We start from the raw sequence: 20673 nt of genomic DNA, 5'->3' as shown, positions 1-20673 counted from the left end.
GCTAAGGGGAGGCGGAAGCCATCCCCAACGCACTATATTCAACACAATTCAATAAATATGTTGGAGTACGCCTGCACACAACGTTTATATAAAGACTTCTTACAACTATAACATCTTTGGGCCAATCCCTTCTAAATCTACTGTTTCTTCATCTTGGAAAGGAGAGGGGATGGCTAAGGGGAGGCGGAGGCCAGCCCCAACGCACTATATTCAACACAATTCAATAAATATGTTGGAGTACGCCTGCACACAGCGTTTATATCAAGACCTCTTTCAACTATAACATCTTTGGGCCAATCCCTTCTAAATCTACTGTTTCTTCATCTTGGAAAGGAGAGGGGATGGCTAAGGGGAGGCGGAGGCCAGCCCCAACGCACTATATTCAACACAATTTAATAAATATGTTGGAGTACGCCTGCACACAACGTTTATATCAAGACCTCTTTTATCTATAACGTCATTGGGCCAATCACTTCAAAATCCACTGTTTCTTCTACTTGGAGAGGAGAGGGGATGGCTAAGGGGAGGCGGAGGCCAGCCCCAACGCACTATATTCAACACAATTCAATAAATATGTTGGAGTACGCCTGCACACAACGTTTATATCAAGACCTCTTTCAACTATAACATCTTTGGGCCAATCACTTTTAAATCCACTGTTTCTTCTACTTGGAGAGGTGAGGGGATGGCTAAGGGAAGGCGGAGGCCATCCCCAACGCACTATATCCAACACAATTCAATAAATATGTTGGAGTACGCCTGCATACAACGTTTATATCAAAACCTCATTCATCTAAAACATCATTGGGCCAATCAGTTCTAAATCTACTGTTTCTTCTTCTTGGAGAATAGAGGGGATGGCTAAAGGCAGTAGAGACCATCCCGAAAGCAATACTTTCAAGAAATGTTTCGCTTAATGCTGTAGTCGTCTAATAGTATAGTATATAACAGGGCATGTTCAATTTATAATATCGTAAGCCAATTCAGCTGAAAATCTTCTAATTTTTCCCGTTGATAAGGGGAGGGAAACTAAAATGACAAGAAGAGTCCGCAATCATCATCCACCAAGTAAAAGACAGAATCTACCAATCTGAGCACATAACACTTTGCTTGTCAAGACTCTGTTAAATGATCCCGTTATTTTAGTGAGTAACATCTTTAGGAAATTTCAGTGTCCGTGAGAGGACAATCAAAGGCACTAATTGCGAATAGAAATTAAATGACACATCAAATTGGAATAGATATAAATTTGTAATTGATTTATGGCAAGATTTGTCATATTCATTTCAAAATTTCTTGGTGTTAATTGTTGAAGAAAAGTGAATAGACCATAAAAGCCAAACAAGAAAGTGGATGTGTTAGTATGTTAGCAGAATATATGTTCTCTAATCAAGTCCTTCCGTCCATTCATGTACGATAAAATAGCATAATAGAAGTCAAAATGGTGTAATACCGTTGGTAATTTTTGATACTTTGTATGTAATTGATTAATTTCAACTCAAGAATTGCTGAACTAATTAGAACAGCTTTTGTACTTGTCGCAAGTATCGCTTAGTTTGCCATTATTGTCTATGGTAATACACTCGTCCTTACTAAGCATATAGTACTTCAAATAATGTAAATTTTACTATGTCAATAAACTACAGAAATTGAAAAGTGTATGCCGTTTTGTCATTTTATCTTAATTTTTTTTTCGGTTCAAATTACATGAAGAATGTTTGTAAATATACTTTTACCTCTGATTCTTTGTTAAAAGAAATTGGTTCTTAATTTTGTAAGTTACTTGATTCTTCTTTTACTGTTTACAAATTGATATTTTATATCGAAATGGTGTTGTCACTAAAGTACTTTTGAAGACGATAACACTGTACTAAATTTTTCTATAATAGAACAATCCTTCGTTGATTGTTAGAACATGTTAGTTATAAATACACATTGCACTTGCTTCCCATAAGAGATTTGTTAAGTCAAATTCTAAAAGTGGTGGCCAATAGCTCGGAAACCGAGGATCTCCACTTGACCAAATTTTAAATCTTGGTAGATCCTAGCAAATTTAAAATGCGTATAAAATATTATGGTGGGCAGGCATTTGGTTCTTGAGTCATTGGCTGTCAACTCGAAACTTCAACGTCGATGGATACTTCGAAACCCTAAGATCTGTTTCGACACAACAACACACAACATAATATTTCATATACGTAATAAGATCATGAAGGCATAAATAGTAAGCTCTATCACCATGCAAAATTTGATCAAAATCTGATGAGTTTCATCAATCGGTTTTAGGAAATGTCTTGATTGCTTTGATTACAAATCGAAATCCGGTGGCTAATAACTCGGAAACTAAAGATTAGTACACCATAAAATTAATACTATGCTTGAATCTGTACATAGCTCATCAACCACCACTCCAAGTTTTGGTAAAAGAAGGTTTTAGTGATTGTGATTTAACGAAATCATTTCACTAAGACCAAACCATATTAATTGGTCAGTAACTCGAAAACGAATTTTCCGTAGTATTCCATGAACATACTTAAGTACAAAATTTCGTCAAGATGGATTAGTATCGTTGATAGTATACCACATATAATGGCGTAGCATTAAGTCGAACCCCAACTTCGATTACCAACAACTGAGAAACGAAAGATCTGACGCCAAAATATTTCATACGTGTACTAAGCTTATCACCATCTATCAAATTTAAAATAGTGATAATTATAGTAATCTTGGGTTATATCTTATTAACCATATTATGCTATTATCTTGAAGGTATTATAATGAACAAGTTCATGATAGCATACTTTAGTTTTAGTCACTTTAATAAACGATGTGGTTTTCGTTCAGCGTCAATGTTTAGCCTTACATAATAATTAATTTTTCTTAATGTTTTCTGAAACTACGCATGAGCGACAAATATTATTTTGGTCTACTAAGCCTAATATCTACCAATTAGTATATGTCTAATCTTTAAACATCTTTAAACATTTTCGTTGAATGCCGACAATATATAGAATTGTTTGGCGGACGCCCAAATAAACTTATATGTAATGTCCTCCCTCAAGTGTGAAACATGCTGGCGGTTCTGTAATAAAGTGAGCCGTAATATCTCACCTCCAGTGTGAAATATGGTGAAGGCTCTATAATGCTGTGGCCATTATCTCCCCTCAAGTATGAAACATGGTAAAGATTCGGTGTTGCTATGGGCTGCAATATCTTTCCTCAAGTGTGAAACATTTTAAATACTCTGTGTTGTTATGGGCCGCAATATCTCCCGTTAAGTGTGAAACGAGGCGGCTCCCTGATGTTGTGGGCTGCAATATCTCCCCTCAAGTATGAAACATTTTAGCAGCTCCGTGATGCTATGGGCCGCAATATCTCCCTTAAGTGTGAAAAATGCTGGCGGCTCTGTAATGCTACGGGCTGCAATATCCTTAAGCAAGTTTTGTGTTGGTGCGACAGAATCACTTCCCTTGAATGTAGCGCCATTTTAGGGTACCATGTGTATCCTACGGTCCAGTTGTTTTCCAGTAATGACGCTATATTCCAGGATGTTAATGTACCAATTCACATGACAGCAGAGCTATTTAGGCATGGTTTTTGGTGAACATCGAGATGAAGATCTGGAGTTCATTTCCACCTCCATCCTCTCTCATGCGCAACTGATTAATGCACTGCACAAGAAATGATGTAATAGTTTCACTTGCTATCATTTATGATCTCTATGATTCCCATTTCTTGTCGCATAAGAGCTGTTCTAAGGGCAGAAAATGGTTCAACATCATACTAATCTGGTAAGTTGGATTAGTTTATTATTTTGATAACTATCTGTACGCTTTGAGAACCTATGCTTTGAATATGTTATTCCCATGAAACCAAAATGGCACTATGAAGATGGGAAGAATTTCTTTATAAAAATGTATCATACAAAGAATAAACTCCATATTCTGTCCTTTCTTTCTATTGAAATCGAAGGGGTAGGCATGTTACTTACATTACATCTCAATCTTTTAGAAGTGCAGAGTTACGGCTTTGTTACATCAAATTATGAACTTTATTTTTTCAAAATGCACTAACAAAATTCATAAACATGTTCATCATGCATTCCAATTTCAGGTATGGTGAATGAGGTAGGGCATATGACCTCACCTACTCTGTTGGCGAAATTCGCTATGAGTGCCTGACAAGTTTCTACTTGGATTTCGCCGACCACTACGTTGACGCCCAGGACATTTAATATTCACTGTTGAACCCGTTTCAATTAACTTTTTCATAAGTCTGCGAACTGTTGATTCATTCGGTGCCTTATTTCGCCCTAGAATCGCGCGAAGTCGCCTGACAGTTGCTGTATAGCTTTCTCCTTTCTGATAAAAAGTTTTCACAATTAGCACACGTTGTGCTATAGTAAACTGCTAAATGGCTAGATACAGACTGAAGAAATGCGAGAAATTCAGATTAAAGCGAGAATCGGAATGTTTGTAGGTAGAGCAACAATACAAATCAGTGTTGGCAACCGAGAAACAAAAAATTTGCCAGACAATCCAAAACCAGCGCGCTTTTTGAGTAATCCTTTATATCGTAGTCTCACATCGTAAAACGAACTCTTGTTGGTTTCGATCATTTTTGAGGGGGAGGACCAGGGTTGAATTCAGGGGGTAGCCCGGGGGGGAATATCCCCCCCGAAGAAAATTCATTCTCCCCCGGAGAAACTCAAAGAATTTCAGTCACAAAATGTAGAAATTACTTCACATAATTATTTGCTTTCTTTCCGTGCACGTGCAGACGAAATCCAATCTCTCAATATACACATAAATGACGCAGACCCATTCTATATAAATATTAAACATGTAACATATAAGATAGAATACCAAATAGCCAATAAAACTTGTATTTCTTAACGCTATGACCGAGTTTGGCAGAACATGAAATTGTCAACTGTTGAAGAAAGGTTTGTATCTTAGTAGGTACTATACTCTCGCCCTATATTTTATATTTGTAGGTAGCACTAGCACAGGTTGAGATAGGAAAGGAAAGATAGGAAGATCTCTCGATCATTCCATATGATATCTGATGTCAACAGATTTCAGTTCTTGAAAATGTACAGCTCTTGCATTATTTGAAATGGGTGCACCGACATTGCGCAAATTTTCCCACGCTTATCTGTTGACACAGATAAAGCCTTAATGAGCAGGCAACAAAATTGGAAATTGCGAAAAAAATCTTGTGCAACGTTGCCATCATTACCATAAGTATATCGACTAATAAAAACAGTCACCAAAATGCAAGTCGTTTTAACAAAAAAAAAAAAAAATACAAAGTAATGGATAACAATAGCATTTTCAGTCATCTATATTATATGTGTGCAATGGCGTCGTTAGAGAGGGTGACTGGGGAATGTGTCCCAGTCATTCATTTTCCGTATCATATCTAACTGTAAGATTAAAACTGTAAGAATATAGTTATTGAAAGCAAATAGTTTTGAAATACTGTAAGGAAAACAAACATATATAAAATAAACAATATATATAAATATTTCTAGAAGTTCTCTTGAAATATCGTGAACAGACGTTCGACCAATCAGAAATAAAGATTTGTCTATATCTTCCAGTTTTGGCCAATCAGAAACAAGCACTTGTATACATATTTCAGGTGTGTCTACCACATATCTTAATAACTATCCTTTCACCTTTCTATAAATGATACTTAGATTTGCATTTGCGTCTTAGTTGTTCTTAGGTGCTGTGAGAAACATTTGTTATATATTACCTAGGTATTATCGTATAAATTGTTACAAGAATGAGTGGTCAGTGTATTAGAGATAAATAGGGCCCCTTGGCAAGAAAGCTCGCCCCCTTGAGTGATGCAGCAACTTATATCTACGTGTACCTCCTACATGCAGTTAGAATTCTAAAGCAGCATGTCGAATGTTGTGTCTCGCCGCGGTTTTCAACGAACTTAAAGAGTTCTGGTTTGGCCAATGGCCACCAATTAATATTGCTACCAAAGTGTTTACCATCCTTACCATGCTTTTCTTACAGGTTCATGGATAAAGGCATTTTTTGGGTTGCCATATTTACATCCAACAGAAGTATCAGATGCCTTTACTCAACTAATATCAATGACGCCGGATGATACAGGGCATAAATTTTCCGATTACGTCCTAGAAAACTACATAGAAGACGGTTGCAAGTAAGTAGCTTCCTTTTGAATTTCATCTATAGTAGCACATGCTTCAATAACTCTTAATACTGCAAAAACTGTTGTCCTAGTTTGAACACAACATTAATGGTTGTGCTGATATGGTATTTTCTCTCAATGCAACTTAATTATAGTGAAATTTTCTTCTGTCTTCATGTAAGACGTAGATTAAAATGCAGGTTTTGATAGTTGTAAACAAATTACGGACCAAGACTATAAATATTTCTTGAATCTAGTGTTATAAATGTTTTAGTGTTTTATATAAATTGTCAATAATTGTGTGCATGAACTAAGGATCTTTTTATTTTATTAATTTTAGGTATCCACCTGTCATGTGGGCGTCTATACCATCCACGATGCGTCGGACGACAAATGGACCAGAAGCTTTTCACAGACATTATAATAGTCAATTTTACTTCCCTGCTCCTGATATTCATACGGTGATTTCTGCTTTGTTAGAGATCCAAACGGAAACTGCCATGAAAATAACGTCCATATTAAAAGGAATTTCAAAGGCCCAAAGACCAGCAGAAGTCAAAAGGAGCGAGTTTGTCATGAGGAAGTATGCTGAGTTCAGGAATTCGCAGAGAAACTATGAGAAGGCACGTATGACATTTTTAAAAGCTGTAGGATTTAAATTTCAAGCATTCAAACTGTAAAATGAACTTTTCTGTAAATAAGTATGTTGCTTTGTAAATATTAGAATGCAATAAAATATATCTCATAAAGGAATAGCTTTATACATTTCATTTCGATGCAAAATTTCACACAATTCCTTAAATCCTGTTGTTGGCAACGTCGCGGCGGAAATTTGCGCAATTTCAGCACTTTCTGCTCCTCGTTAATAAGACATAAATTACTTAGATTATCAACGATCTAATCTTTAGAAAAATTTGCGCAATGTCGTTGCATCGTTTGAAATAGGACACCTAAATCCCATTTCTCGCATCGGAAGTAACAGACGTAAATGTGTTTTACGATTGTTAAAGTAAACACACCTTTCTTTAATTAAAAATAATTAAGTTAAAGGGAGAGATTCAGAGGACGTCATTTAGAGGAATCAGGGAGGAACAGTTATCCCTCCTGGATTAGAGACTTATATAGAATTTATCAATATGATAGTAGTATATACAGTAAGTGAAAGATCGCTATTGAAGGTGTTGAAGATCCTGCTCAGAGTCGTGCCATGGGGGAGGGGCAAGTGGGGCGACGGCCCCGGGCGCCGAAGTAAGGGGTGCAAAATTCGGGAGGGAAAAAGAAAAGAAAAGAGGGAAAGAAAAACAGAGGAATAAAACACATGTGCACATATTATATAAAATAAAAGAAAAAAGTAATGAAAAGTGCTCAAATCAAGGAAAAGCATGGTTTACTTTTTAAAATTTTCTCACCTTTGCGGCTGGTCTGTCGACCTCACTAATATATACGGGGGTGCCGTCGTATACTCTCGCGCCAAGCGCTGATTTTTCACGACACGGCACTAATCCTACTGAAGATTTCGTAAACTAAACTATTGATGTGTATGCAGTGAAGAAACCAAGGCTAATATGATTGATTTAGAATCAGAAGTGTGAGAAAGAATGATACGGTTAACTTTTTGTTAAGATATTTCTGTGTGTGTTTGTTTTAGGACAAAAATATTTGAGTTAATTTAAATCTTTTTTAAAAACTTCTACATTAGTAACAAACAATAACTACTGAATATAGGAAATAATAACAAAAATAACTACTGTAAATAGCAGTTAAAGTTTAGTCTAAAATATTTTTGCCAGTCTTTATTTAATGCTTTAGATGAAATCAAACGATTGTTTTTTTTTTTTTTTAATTATAATTTCACATTGAATATTTATCAGCAATTAGTCTCAATATTAGGTAAGATGTGTATGTGAATGGAATTGTTAAATATGCTGCTGCTTTCTTGCAAAAATACAGAAAAACAACCGTCCCCCCCGAGGAGTTGACATTCCCCCCCGGGTGAAAATGTCTGAATTCAACACTGGGGAGGACTTAAGTTGTACTTATTTTATTTTTGTTCGTAACGATCATTTTTTCTATTTACTTCTCTAGCGTCCCCAGAAGAACATAAACGTATTACATTTCATGATGTTAGATTAAGAAATCACGTTGAGTTGAGTTGATTTTAGTTTAGCGTCCCTTTCAGCAGCGAGGCTATATGAGATGTGGGCCTACTGATTAACGTGGAATCCGAATCACATGAGCTCCCGCCGGGAATCGAACCCGGGTCTCCCACGCCAAAGGCGCGTACGCTAACCGCTTAGCCACGGAGAGCTCATTAAGAAGTCAATTCTGAATGAAAACATATGGGAAGTTAATGGTTAATGTGCTCTTAAGGAAGTTGGTTCAGTAAAATAAATAAATAACGAAACGTTATTTTTTCCTTAAACTTGTTTAATTGTTTAAAAAAATAAGAAAGTAATCATTCGGAAAGGAAATACAATTTGAAGGAAGTAATGTTACGTGTTGGGAAAGAAAGAAAAAAAAAAGATAGAAGAAATTTGATTATTTATTTGTTGCGACGTGGACCTTTAGTTTAAGGTGGAATGAAAACCATAGTAATACGTTAAAATTTTAATGGCCTTCTGCCGTGATTTGAACCCGGACCACTTGCGCCGAAAGCGCACGCACTAGCTACTACACTTGATTAGATTTATGCTGAGGACAGGTTGAATGGGATAGCGAATGATAGATTATGAAATGAAATGAAATGAAATTTTTGTTTTACGTTCCACGAATATCCCGGCCAGGAGACTGCGATGATGAGCAAAGAATGAAATGGTGGAATGAAGAAAGTGGAAGGAAACAGGAGAATCCAGAGGAAGCCCACACACATGGTGTTTGTCCACCACAAAGTTCACTTGGAATCCATGCACCAGAGATGAACGCTCTACCACTGAACCACTGCGCCTCCCCATAGATTATATTAAAAAAATGAGTTACTCTTACACTTTAGAGATGGACCTATCTTTTATCACGGGTCCTTTGGGTCTCAGTCCCAGGGTGGAATATTAAAATAAACTCCGGAATAGGGGTCTACAGCAAAAAAGGATCACGCTCTAGAAGTTTCAGTTTCATCCGGTAGATGTCAGCAACTGGAAGACGTTTGCTGCCATCAACGGCGAGATGTATAACTTCTACTGTCTTGCTAAAAAAAACAGAAATAAACAAAATGCTCTTGTTCAAGAGTAATCGTGTAAAGAAATGAAAGGACGTAAGTCGCCATCATCCATTAAGACGCCAATGGATTGATTCCAATAACGAACTCAACCGAGATAACTTGGGCCGCGGTGACTCAGTGATAGAGCATTCACCTCTGGTCCTTCGGGTCCCGGGTTCGATCCCAGTCCTCGCCAAGTAGACTTTGTGGTGGACAAACACCGTGTGCGTGGGTTTCCTCGGGGTTCTCCTGTTTCCTCCAACTTTCTTCATTTCACCATTTCATTCATCACTCATCATCCCCGTCTCCTTTAGCCTAACCGGCATAATCATGGGATGTAAAACTCAAAGATTTCATTTCAAGCGAGATAATTGATCTAGCTATTTCATTGGGAAAAATAATTTAAAGCTTAAGTTTCCGTTCAAGAGTTATGATTAGGAATAACAGACGGACGTACTTAAAAAAACATAGCAATAGCGTAAGTTCAACTTTAATGTTTGTAATAAATTGAAATTGAAGTATAGTATGCGGAAGATAAGTCTGTCAACGAGAGAGAAATTTTAAAAACCAAATTTATATTACAATCAATGTTGATACCACAGCGCAACTGAAGTTTTTCGTTACAAGAGTATAAGGTTTGGAAGTAGCCGAGATTATTGCTTATTGGATTGCCAATAAAGGACAAGCAAGAAATAAAGGACCCGATTGCAGAAACTTGTTCTGTGAAATCCAATAAACATATTTTAATGGGAGACATGTGCTAGGAAAAGTAACTGTCAAAGTTTTCTCTAAACGTATTACAAGTGTTCTAAATGAGCACCTCGCGTAACACGGCACACATCAATCCAATAGTCTTATCTCTTGCCAAATATTTTGTAGCATCTTCTGGTCAAAATTAGCAATGCCTGCTGTGATGCACGGCCTGCATCTCTGAAATTTTCATACCACTTACGAATGCCCTTCCCCGCAGGAGGTACCGAAATGCCATTGCACACTAATCATAGACTGGTTTATATGATAATCAAGCACACAGAAAGATCTCTGTTCTGGTTCTCCAGTCAACGCCATTTTCCTTAACTCCTCGCTGTTGACTTAGCGGTAGAACGTGGAAACACTGTGTAAAAACTAAATTTTGAAAGTTAATCTATCGAAGCGCATGTCTCACAATACATTTTTATTAGATTTTGCAGAATACATTTCTGAAATCGGCACCATCATTTTGACTTGCTCTGTATATCCGTGCATTTAGTTCCATTATCCCTATTGCCCTTGCTGGTAGCTTAATGTCAAAGTAGCGGTCGTATTCTTTAAGTCTATACCGACTGGGAACAAATAAGAAGGGGGGGGGGCACAAAATTTCTTATGTCCAGGGCGTCAGATATTTGAAACGAACTACTTAATTCTGTCATAGCATTTAAAAGAAAATCCGAAATCAAATTTTTACGTTTTACGTCCCATGGTTATGCCAGCTAGGCTAAAAGAAACGGTGATGATGAGAAATGAATGAAATAGTGGAATGAAGAAAGTGGGACGATGTAGGAAAACCCCCGAGAAAACCCATGTACACTGTGTTTGCCCGCCACAAAGCTCACTTGGCACGAGCAAAAATCGAACCAAGGACCCCATGCACCAGAGGAGAACACTCTACCACTGCGCCACCGCTGTCTGTGACACACCATTTAGTAAGATACTTCTAAAAAGAGTAACGCCTATATTGAAGTGGAAAAAAATATACCAATTTCAGGCAAGTAAACTACCAGATAATTGACCTCCTTCTCTAACTGTAGTTCCACAATGTGAAATGATACCCATTTGCTTTTAAATAGATTACTATAAGATAAGAATTATAAATTCCACAAGTAATTATGGACGACCATTTGGTTGCATTACTCAACGGAGAGAGACGTCAACTTTGATTTCCAGTTTATTATACATATACACACACACAGTAAACACCTAGGGATATTGAATACCGCTACTGCTGGCATTTCTGGAGCGTTCTGCTTCACTATCTCATATCATCATCGCTCTCCTGACTGTCCCTTTAACAATGGCGTTCAGAATCGATTTTTCGGTCAAGTACAACAGCGACCAATGGGGAATGCGAAAAAACGAAACATATAAAACGAAAATGCAGAGCGCTATCTCCATTAACATAAAAACCAAAGTTATGAAGAAAATAAACAAAATAGTACTAACAATATTAAAACTGAGAAGGAAGTTGAGAAAAACATCTTTTGTATATTTAGTGAACAGGAGGAAGAAATAGAAATTGAATATATTGCAAATACATAGCGTTGGGAAATAAGAAAAGTATGTTTTGTATATTATTCATTTAATTGTAAACAGCGTCGTAACTTAGATTTTTTTCTGGGGTGCAAGCATTAATAGCGTATTTGGGCCCCCTAGGGAAAGTTGTTTTTCTAATTCTTGTGCTCCCTCTTTCCATCTTTCTCTTACTCTTTATGGGCCCCCTGGAACCTGTGGATCCTCTCGCATGGCAAAGTCTGCGGAGCCGTTACTTACGCTCCTAGGCCAGTTCCATACATGTCAAATTAAAGGGACAATATTGACAAATCTCAAAACGATACGGATAAATATTATTTCTAGGGTCCCTAATAGTAGGCTTTTTTTTTTACTGAAATGGGCCCATGACTCAATTTTGTTTTATTTGCCTCTTGTGTGCTGTTTTGTTTATGTAATGTAGTGAACCTGTTTGATGCTTCAATTATAATTTTATGTTCGTATCGTACATGGAGTAAGAAAATTTTGTCTTAAACTGGGCCCCCCGCGACCAGCGGGGAGCTTCCCTGGAGGGGCAGGTGCCCCCTGCCCTCACAAGTTACGGCCCTGATTAAGGTACTTTTTTGTTTAGTTTAATACGTAAATCAGTGGTTCTCAACCTTTTTGACTGACGACACACTTTGGCGCTGCTTAATCATGGAAAAGAAGTTTTCGTACTTGGACCTAACAGCCATGGTACTAGGAGTAGATAGTGGTAACGGTGTAGAATTTCATGGTTACGGTGGAGATTGATGATGGTAATTTTCTTTAAAGAATAACATTCTTTAATGTTTGGCTATCTTTGGAAATCAAAATCGGAGGTAGGTGTGTTGAATTATCAACGTCTGGTCACGTTTTTACTTCAGTATGACATCGGAAATAGTTGTACTAGATATGTTTAGCAAGTCTGAAATATCCTGCACCGATTTATTAGGATCCACCGTGAGCCTACAATTGCTGGTCCATTCTACTTTCTCGTTAGACCCAGGGGCTGATCCAATCGTCCCGATCGCCCCACCCCCCAGAAGAGGAATATTTTTCTTATTTTATATATAAATAAAACCCATGCCAAAGTTTGGAGCTCTTAAAAGTAGATCTAAGTAGCAGTACTACAACCCACCATTCCCCCCTCCAGAAGTCCGCCCTGGATCCACCCCTGGTTAGACCTGCAGACATTCGTGTGCTCCACGTCGTAGGCACTAGCCATATCTATACGACATCGAACAACACTCTGTGCGAGAATTTTCCGGGTATTTTTGAACATATGGTAGTGTATGTGAACAAATGTAAACGTGTGTCTGCATGTTCTACGCATCAGGTGCCTACAATACCGAGAAACATTCTTCATGCACAGTGTCCAGGTACTTTTGAATACATACGGTAGTGTGTGTGAAAATAGGAAAATTTGTATTTTCCGTCATTGTAAATCATTTTTCTTGTCTCCAGTGGCGGATTTAGCCCAGGGCAGGGGCCTAGGCCCCTCAGTTTCTTGAGTCAGAAACATAATTTAAACTATTTTTCAAATATTTTTGAAAGTTTATAGTAAACTCATGATATACCTAGGCTGGGTTATGGCTGCCCCCTCTTCCCTCCCCAGTTTGTAGTTTCTAGATCCGCCTCTGCTTGTTTCCTTGAAAAGTCCGAACAGTAAGTATAGAATATATGTAATACAGGTTGGGAATCCCTACACTAAATCACTCAATGCAACAAACATGGCCTAAACAGTTTGTTTCTATCATTACTTTCTAGAGAAAGTGACTTATGGGCATTCTATGTTTCTGTTGTTTAACGTATATGAAATTTAAATATTGACAGACACGTGTTAAATTTATGGCGGGAGAATTTTTTTCTTTCTTTTCTGATAACTTGGCGTCGTGTTTACTGGAAGCAAGAAAAGAACTAGTTATCACCTTAAGCTGACATATAACCTTAAACGGTTTATCTTTCTATTGTTACCTTGTTTTCCTTCTAACCTAATACGTGATATTATACAGCAACAGAGAACGGAAATTTTGTGCAGACTAACGTTAATTTTGTGTTCTCTTTCTTGTTGACCTTTAGAATACTTTATTTTCTTCTTGTTTTCTCTAGGAAACGGATGCAGCCTTTATTCAATTGTTTATCTTTGTTAATGTGTCACGTACAGCGTTCATACAAACATTATACACATGTATACATATGCATATATTTGTTTAGGAAGTCCATTTACAAGATATAGCTCATATTCACAGTTTGCTTAATGGGATGTCTGGGTAATATTATTAGTAATACATTACATGCCGATATTGTTCCCAGATGACGAATATTCGGAAAATTGCTGCTACATACGAAATATGCGATACAAAGTATTAATTTTGTTTCATGCGTTTATAAGTTTATTGTCTCTTTTCAGTATTTAAGTGCACGAGACGTGGAAGTTTGTACCAAATGCATTTAAGATCTCAAATCTATAAGGAATTTTAGTTACTTCTAGTCAAAACTGAAAGTAAGGGAACCTTTGTTATGCGCACATTTGTATATCTTTATGCAAATATATTTATTTCCACGTGAAACCTGAACAGCTTGGTACAATTTGGTAGCTTAATATGGTGTTGCGTGATTGGGAGTTTATAAATTAATAGATTAATGGACACGTCTAATGTCATATGGATTGATGAGTTGATTGATTGGTATTTATGGAGACGTTTTGATGTCATATTTATTGATTCTGATTTAATTGAGATGTTCAAATTCAAATTCCATATTAATTGATTGATTAGCGCTTAATAGAGACTCTCAAATGCCATATAGATTAATTTCGGTTTAATGGAGACGTTTAAATGATATATTGATTGATTGGAGTTTAATGAAGACCGTCAAATGCCATATTGATTGTTTGATTTGGGTTTAATGTAGACGTTTAAACGCCATATTGATTGATTGGTGTTTAGTGAAGACGTTCAAATGTCATATTGATTGATTGATTAGCGCTTAATGGAGACGTTTAAACGCCATAGATAGTTTGAATGATTTCGATTTATTGGAGACGTTTAAATCCTATATTGATTGATTGGGGTTTAGTGAAGACGTTCAAATGCCATGTTGATTGATTGATTGGGATTTAATTGAAACATTTAAACGCCATATGGACTGACAGATTTATTTAAGCTTAAACGCCATATTCTTCGTACACAGGTTAAGCGGCTACCGCGCTCCTTTGGTGCATATGGGCCAGGTGGGAGAGTCTTCAAATTTGAATGCATTACGGTTGGGTTTCTTCTTGCAAACATGCATGACTGTTTTTCAGCCAGTTTAACACTTCCACGTAAAATGTAGATTTTATTGTTTGTGATACAAACTTCTTATAAACAACACTTTTAGAGTACAAAAATGACCATCGATTTTATCTTAGATTTGCTCATTGGAGCCTTCTTCGCTCGAGAAGACTCAATAGTATGTCTATAGAGCACCATGTTCCGTCTTTCTTTGAACATTTTGTGCGACCGAAGCATCCTTTCCGGAGGATTTCTGTAGATACCTTAACAAACGTCTTTGTTGCAGATTTTTCAAGTTTATTGCTAAATTTTGGCCGCATTTATACATAAGCGTTGTTCTACTTAGCGGAAGAACCGTAACTGAACTATAAACTCAGAGACTCTGATGGTAGTCTAAATCGATCGTTTACCCCCACCAACCGTCAATTCGGATACCTCGACTCCCGTCTCTTCTGATTGGTCCAAGAAAATCAGTTTTATTACTTTTCCGGACAGATATTGAAGCATCAGATAAAATCCAATATGGCTAACACTAATTTCTACATTGTTAAAACGCAAAAATATAATTTCAGTTAAGGATATGTGTAGAGTTCACGTATGGCAAATGAAAATGCCAACGTGGTACCGACAGGGGCATTGAATGACAAAAAGGGCTGAATTTGGTACAATTGTACCAAGTGTGGCAACAGTGTTTAAGAGAGAACATGGCACCTAAGACCGCTTCTCGCTATCTCTAATCGTTTTTGTTCTACGTAGATTAATATTGAAACCAGAAGTTGAAATGAATTTCTACCACTCTTACAGTTTTAGTAGAGATTTAAGGGTAAGGACGAAAGTATTTTCTCAAACGCTCAATCGATTGCAGAAAACCGCTTCTGGAAATCTGTATCTGATCTATAGAGATTGACTTTAAAACCGGAAATGAATGATTTCTACAATTTCCGCATTGAATCACCTCTATTAACGAACTCAATTCGTAACTTCTGATTCTCTATGTCTTATTCATAATTGATATTAGTCCATCCAATAGTTCTCGAGAATTATTTTAGTCTCGACTGATACGGACAGACGGATATGGTTTTGCCTCTTGAATGGACGGACACACCCACTTTAAGTGTAAATATATACAGGAGTTCTGGTTGGTAAACCAAACACATCGACTTACAGGATAAATATATAAAGAAGTTCTGGTTAGTAAACCAAACAGACCGACTTACAGAGTAAATATATAAAGGAGGTTTGGTTGGTAAACCAAACACATCGACTTACAGGTTAAATATATAAAGGAGTTCTGGTTAGTAAACCAAACAGACCGACTTACAGAGTAAATATATAAAGGAGGTTTGGTTGGTAAACCAAACACATAGACTTACAGGATAAATATATAAAGGAGTTCCTGTTAGTAAACCAAACAGACCGACTTACAGAGTAAATATATAAAGGAGGTTTGGTTGGTAAACCAAACACATCGACTTACAGGGTATAAATATATAAAGGAGTTCCTGTTAGTAAACCAAACAGACCGACTTACAGAGTAAATATATAAAGGAGGTTTGGTTGGTAAACCAAACACATCGACTTACAGGATAAATATATAAAGGAGTTCCTGTTAGTAAACCAAACAGACCGACTTACAGAGTAAATATATAAAGGAGGTTTGGTTGGTAAACCAAACACATAGACTTACAGGGTATAAATATATAAAGGAGTTCCTGTTAGTAAACCAAACAGACCGACTTACAGAGTAAATATATAAAGGAGGTTTGGTTGGTAAACCAAACACATAGACTTACAGGATAAATATATAAAGGAGTTCCTGTTAGTAAACCAAACAGACCGACTTACAGAGTAAATATATAAAGGATGTTTGGTTGGTAAACCAAACACATCGACTTACAGGGTATAAATATATAAAGGAGTTCCTGTTAGTAAACCAAACAGACCGACTTACAGAGTAAATATATAAAGGAGGTTTGGTTGGTAAACCAAACACATAGACTTACAGGGTATAAATATATAAAGGAGTTCCTGTTAGTAAACCAAACAGACCGACTTACAGAGTAAATATATAAAGGAGGTTTGGTTGGTAAACCAAACACATAGACTTACAGGATAAATATATAAAGGAGTTCCTGTTAGTAAACCAAACAGACCGACTTACAGAGTAAATATATAAAGGAGGTTTGGTTGGTAAACCAAACACATAGACTTACAGGATAAATATATAAAGAAGTTCTGGTTAGTAAACCAAACAGACCGACTTACAGAGTAAATATATAAAGGATGTTTGGTTGGTAAACCAAACACATCGACTTACAGGATAAATATATAAAGAAGTTCTGGTTAGTAAACCAAACAGACCGAATTACAGAGTAAATATATAAAGGAGGTTTGGTTGGTAAACCAAACACATCGACTTACAGGGTAAATATGCAAAGGAATTTTGGTTCATAAACCTAACTCCTTGAAAACAAAAAGTGTATAAAATCAGTATTTTTCTCTTGCACATTGTAGTAGTTAATGTATTAAGAGATAAATTACACGTATTCATATTCCAAGGCTACAAATTTAATTATAGCCTTACAGTAAATCTTGATCATTTTTCCTAAGCGTCAGTGTCATAAATAAATGAGTCTACGTGGCAGGAGGTCATGGACACATATGTCATGTTTGCAGGTGGTATCCGGGCGTCGGCCAACGTTTGCTTCCAACGCCCTGTAAAGGAAAACCTTTTTATCCAAGTGAAATACAAACAAACGCCGCAGTTCCTTTCTATTTGCTTGTTATACCGTACAGAAAAGCTATATATTTCGAAACCAGTTGGGTGCTGAAATGCTGTTTGGTTTCTCATGTACAGTTATAATTAAACAAGTGTTAGTAAATGTTTAAAAAAAATTTGGTTTTCTATCGTTTGCATACGGTTTGTTTAAGAAATATTTATTGGAGTTCCTTTTTCGAGCGAGTAATTATTAAATTCAACCAACTAAGAAAATTCTTCTGGGGCTACTAAATGGAAGGTCACATATATGTTTGGTGTGAAGATGGTTAGTAACTTGAAATTACTGCATTGACGTTTACATTTAATAAGAAGTTTTTTATACAGAAATTTATAAGCGTAATTACGATTTCCAAACTTTTATTTTTAAAAATCTCTTTTGATATTTAGTAAAGGAAACTGGAAAATTTGATAAAGTACTACAGGATAGAATGTGTTCTTTTGCTAAATACAATATTTAATTACTCAACTAACTACGCATAATTAACTCTATAGCGTAGGCAGCCCAAAGGTGCAATGCCATGTTCACAAAAGCTCTCCATTGACTTCTGTCCTTAGCCTACTGGATCCAGTTTCTTCTTTGTATTCTTATTTCTGCGAAATATGTTATAATATTATCCTCCCATTTGCACCTACGTCTCCCTAATAGTCTTTTCCAGATTGAATTTCCAGTTAAAGTTTTTAAAGTGTTCCTACTTTTCCCATTCTGGACACACAACCTATCCAAGTGAGCCATTTAAACCAAATGTCCGTAACAGTGTTAGGTAAACGGTATACATTACACAGGTATTCGTTACGAAGTTTCCGCCGTTCGAAATTTCAGTTCCTCTTGGGTTCGAATCTTCGCTGCAGAATTTTATTTTCTAATAATTTAAAATTACGTTCTTCCTTAAAGTAAGTGATCAAGTTTCGCAATCGTACAGCACAAAGAGTATAATATAATTATTGTTTTATATATTTTAAGCATCAAATCATTAGACAAAATTTGTGTAGCAAAAATATTTTGGATTGAATAATAACAGGAATTCTCTCCCTTCAGTCGATAATTAATTTCTTCCTACTTATGCTTTCGGTCTAATAACTTTATTGAATGATTTTATTTTCCTATAATTGGTTTGAAAATATTGTTTATCTTACTTTCGCATTTAAATCCCCTAATAGAATTTTCATATGGTAACGCAGGAGTTGGTCAAAAACTCGTTCTACTTAATTCTTTATATTGCTATTCCTATATTCTGTAGAAGTATGCACACTTAAAACAATAATATCCTTTTACTGACCCTTAAGAGTATTAGGGCAAATCGAGTAAAGGTGGACCAAGATGGACCGGACCTTTTTTCCTCCCTCCAATAACTCGAATAATTATGCATATAGACCACGCTTTTCAGCATGAAATCCAAGAAAGGACTTTTTGTAACCACTAGAGCCTACTGAGGCTTTTAGGATCAAGGAAGGTATATTTTTACCCGAAATGTAAGCTTGAAATATGGTTGACTGACCCATCTATCCCATGGTACTAAGGGTTAGATGAATCATGCACTGTGGGAGTGATGGACCATATGCAGAACCCAAACAATAAATAAATAATTTGGAACAGTTTTGTGTTTGAATACCTATATAATAAAGTAGATATTATACAGCTGCCAAGTTTTACTGAAATCTAATATTGATCTCATATAATCTAATATTGACTAAGATAGGAATATAGAAAATCTAAAAATGAAGTTTCTTTTTGACGTGGAATCTAGAAAAGAAGCATTTCCAAATGGCAAGAATACATAAGTTTCATGATTTAAGAAGTGCCAGTAATTACATTGTACCTCAAATTGCATCTTGTTTTGTATATTCGAAAACTTTGCCACACAAATTACAAAATTCTCATATTTCAAACAGTCATCATGTAACCAGCGTTCATACACGTTAAACTATATCCAGTCGTCTTCACTTCTTGTTTCATTATAATTTTCACCGCATCTTACGTGATCATTTTCATCATACTCCTCCATATGATCACTGTCAGCATATATTATCGATTCATTATTCTCACTGGATGAAGATATGATCTGAATTCTCTTGTGGTCAGTTCCTTGCGGTCAGTTTTGTGCACTTAATCTTTCTCTTCCTGTTTTCTGTGAGCTGACGTGTTCAATCGAAGTAACTACTTTTGCTAAACCCTTGCTATTTTTCTAGCAGATCCCATTTGATGTAGAAAACGGACTGGTGATATTGAATTCAATATTTTGGAAGGAGGGTTTGGATGGTTTCATATAGGATCTGATTTTTATAGCTTTATTTGGAGACTGATGAAATTTGGTTCTGTTACATAGCATCACTAGTGAAAGGAGCTAGATATACTGCAACAGAGTTGAAAACAAAGTTTTATTTTTTCTTCAAATTAAAGTTCTGTGTATGCATTGTGTGTGAGCAGTCTCCCACTGTACTACCTTTCACCGAATCCTGTTCTCCATCTTGTAGTGTATTTGACCCCTCTCTACGGTGGTTTTGCAATCTCATTAAAATATTCATTATATAGAAGTCAGATATTTAGTATGAAAAGTAGGTGGCGCTGAAGCAAAGAAGAGCACATACTACTTATCTAAATTTTCTTTCCTTTATTGTCATAAAAGTTCTCCGAATAATTGTCAAAATATTTTTTTATACTTATTTGTATACATTTATATAAGTATATTTTCTCGTATTGTTTATTTACTGAAAGAATTGGGACACCGTTCCTACTCATTTATTTGCTTAAAACTTATTTACATGTTTTATTATTTACTGAAAATCAGTTCAACTCGTGTATGAAATGGGAACAGGCATTAATTTTGAGAGAATAAAGTAAATTTGTGTGTGTGTGTTGTTTTTTCATCTATCATGTCACTATTACCCATTAATATTTCAACGAATTGTCTCCCGTTAACTTGGCCGTGACAATCGCTCTTAGTTATCTATTGCCAAAAATGTATTTAAAAAATCACTTCAGTTCAACAGTC

This window comes from Thermobia domestica, chromosome 15, assembly GCF_964235325.1.
Source record: "Thermobia domestica chromosome 15, izTheDome1.hap1.1, whole genome shotgun sequence".
NCBI classification, from domain to species: Eukaryota; Metazoa; Arthropoda; class Insecta; order Zygentoma; family Lepismatidae; genus Thermobia; species Thermobia domestica.
This window is presented reverse-complemented; position numbering follows the sequence as displayed.